Source organism: Colobus angolensis, unplaced genomic scaffold (assembly GCF_000951035.1).
Source record: "Colobus angolensis palliatus isolate OR3802 unplaced genomic scaffold, Cang.pa_1.0 Scaffold167, whole genome shotgun sequence".
NCBI lineage: Eukaryota > Metazoa > Chordata > Mammalia > Primates > Cercopithecidae > Colobus > Colobus angolensis.
In genome coordinates this window covers 558,840-562,305 of record NW_012114788.1, presented here as the reverse complement: position 1 = coordinate 562,305, position 3,466 = coordinate 558,840, and positions in this window count along the sequence as shown.

Genomic DNA, 3,466 nt, shown 5'->3' with positions numbered 1-3,466 from the left:
TTTTTTTTTTTTGAATCTCACTCTGTCACCCAGGCTGAAGTGCAGTAGCTCAGTCTCAGCTCACTGCAGCCTCCGTCTCCTGGGTTCAAGCAATTTTCCTGCCTTGACCTCCTAAGTAGCTGGGATTACAGGCACCTACTATGCCCGCCTAATTTTTGTATTTTTAGTAGAGACACGGTCTCACCATGCTGGCCACGCTGGTCTCGAACTCCTGACCTCAAATGGGCCTCTCGCCTCCGCCTCCCAAAGCGCTGGGATTACAGGGGTGAGCCGCTGCGCCCGGCTCAGTTGGATTTGCATCTGGAAGGATGTGGTTGCAGTACTGAACTGCAGCATCAGGTCTGAGAAGGCACCATCCCGAGGGAGCAGAGCTGAGCTAGGGAGAAAACCTGGTCCCAGCCAGTGTTGGAGTGCTGTTCCCCCCAGCTAGAATGACTGCTGCTTGGTTCCTTCTCTCCTCCCTCTGTCCAAATCCTTCCTGACTTTCCTGACCAACACAAAGTCGCTTCCTCTGGGACCTCCGATCACTGACCCCTCCAGCCCCCATTGGTACCCATCACCCAGGACATCAGTGACACCACCTGATTTAACTCCTGGTTATATGTGACTTCTAGTGGGCTAGGTGTTTTCAACAGAGTGAGTGTTTCCTTGAGGTTAGGCCTCTGTGAATCCTTGGTGTCTAGCATGGTCTAAGTACCCTGGAGGTGCAGAATCAATATTTCCTGTTCCATGTCCTTATGGGACTGTTTTTTTTTTGCAGAGGTTGTGATATCGAAGCATCTAACACTGTCTGGTACGAAGAAAGCAGGGCCATGAGAACAGCGTGGGCTTTAGATTCGGATCCCTGTGTTGCCCTGTAGAGCTGTGTGACCTTGGGCAAGTCACCTAAGTTCTGTCAGCTTCTGTCTCCTCAGTGTAACATGAAGCTACAGTATTTCCCGCACAGACCTCGTATTTTTTGAAATAATTGGTGTAGCAGTGCTAGGTAGATGTGTGTTCCTTCCCCTGCCTTCCCAATGCTGGTGGAGGCAGCTATTACACAGATGAGATGCAGAGACAGTTGAGAGATTGATACATTGGGATCTGGAATATTTGGGGATAACTGGCATTCCTAGACAATCTCCAAGTTTGCTTTGGTCAATGGTACTGACCCAGAGCCCTCCATACCCAAAGGAGACCCAGGCTGCTAGTAAATAAGTAATGACTAAAGAATAATTCAGCCAGGCTTTATTTGGACACAATTGATATGCCCAAATCCAACTCAAGGCTCACTTCAGATACTGCCTCCTCCAGGAAGCCCCTCTTAATCCCTCCTTAATCCCAGGACCTGGACGTATCTTTCTGTTTAGTTTGATTGGTTTCTTTTCTTGATGGGGAGTGTCAACCAGCACATAGTAAACTCTTATTAATCGTGTGTTGAACAACTGAATGAATACATTTTCATCCGGTACAAGGAGTCTCAGGAAACAGTGAAGTGCCCTGTAAGAATGAAGCAGGAAAGAGACGCAGAGGGGATCACGGAGAGTCCACAGCAGGTTCTCTGGATAACGGAAAGGGGTCCTGATTTTGCCATTTTTCTCCCAGCTCCCAACATTACATAGCATAACCAGTGAGTACTTGAGCTTGAACTTAGATCTGGTTTAAATTCCTAACTCTGCCACTTACTAGCTGAATGACTTTAAGTCAGTTTCTTGCCCTCTCTCAGCCATCAGGATGCAGCCCAGTTAGCTTTCATTATGGCTTTGCAGAAGCAGCCCTCCTCCAAGGCCCCACCTTCCCCTCGTGCCCCTTTGGGGCCGTTTTCTTCCCTCCAGGCTGCCTGCCATTTACACATCTGAGAAATATGCAGACCAATGGAAATGCACATCCTCCAATCTGCCTGCTCCTCACGCAGGGGATTAAAATCTGTCTCATCTTCCCAGTTTGGAATGCTGAGTATTTGGTCAAGGATTCAGCTTCCCTTTTTTATGAGGCTTTAAGAAAACCCAAATTAAACCCTGATTTGTTTTTAAAGATCAGAATTCTTGATCTTTCAGCATTTGGCTCATTTTCTTTACAGGCTTAGAAAGCAACATTAAACAGATTCTGTTTCTCAGTGTACTCTGCTTTTTCTCTGTTGTGTGCTGGGGGGTGGCACATGGGGCAACATTTTGTCTCATAAGAGAAACCTTTAGAGACTGCTGTGTGTCCTGCTGTGCTATTCTAGCTTGCTGTGTGACCTTGGCCAAGCCCCTTGACTTCTCTGAGCCTTCATGTCCTCATCTGTAGAATGAGAGGGCTGAGCATCAAGGCCTGTGCACTCCTCAAGGGCAGGAGATCATATAGAACTCCCATATTTCAAACTAGGGCTCAGAGAGGGAAAGAGTCTTACCTAAGGGCACACAGCCATTTAACAGCAGAACCAGGTAAGGGGTTCTGGCTTCTAGGACAGCCCTCTATTCACTAGAAACCCTACTTTCTCTGAGAAAGAAATATGGGGTCAATATACAATGATTCCTGTATAATTTTCTTTCTTTTTTTTCCCCACTCTTTTTGCCCAGGCTGGAGTGCAATGGCACAGTCTCGGCTCACTGCAGCCTCCGTCTCCCTGGTTCAAGCGATTCTCCTCCCTCAGCCTCCCAAGTAGTTGGGGTTACAGGCGTGTGCCACCACACCTGGCTAATTTTTGCATTTTTAGTAGAGATGGAGTTTCACCATTTTGGCCAGTCTGGTCTTGAACTCCTGACCTCAGGTGATCCACCCACCTCGGCCTCCCAAAGTGCTAGGATTACAGCTGTGAGCCACCGTGCCTGGCCTGATTCCTGTATAATTTTCAAACCCTTTCCCTTCATGAGTAGAGTCCAGTAGACTTCAAGATAAGGTTTGTGTTTTACGTGCTGTTAAAAAGAAGGAAGAGAAGGAGAATTGAGAAAATCTAGAAATGGAGAATTAAGACGTGTTGCCACTATTCTGTGGTTCATTGTTGGATATGCCAGGAAGAAAAATCTTTGATTCAAACCCAAATGGTATGAGAAGCAACAGACCTCATGACATCTCCTCCAGCCTCTGATAATGGCCTATCAGGTAACCAACTATCCCAGTTTGCCCAGGACAAAAGAGTTTCCTGGGACCTGGGACTTTCAGTGCTAAAATCTGGAAAGTCCTGGAAAGTCTATGTAAACTGGGATGAATTGGTCATTCTCATGGCCAGCTGGTAACCGAAGAGAAAGGCCTTCTAGCAGGGTGAATTTTGACTGGTGTGATTACTGGCTCTGTTACTTACATGCCAGCTTTGAGAGGGCCAAGCTGTCTGAACCTTAGTATTCTCATCTGGCAATTGGATTTAAATGAGGTAATTCAGAGTGAACAGGCAACCTACAGAATGGGAGAAAATTTTTGCAGTCTACTCATCTGACAAAGGGCTAATATCCAGAATCTACAAAGAACTCAAACAAATATACAAGAAAAAAACAAACAACCCCATCAA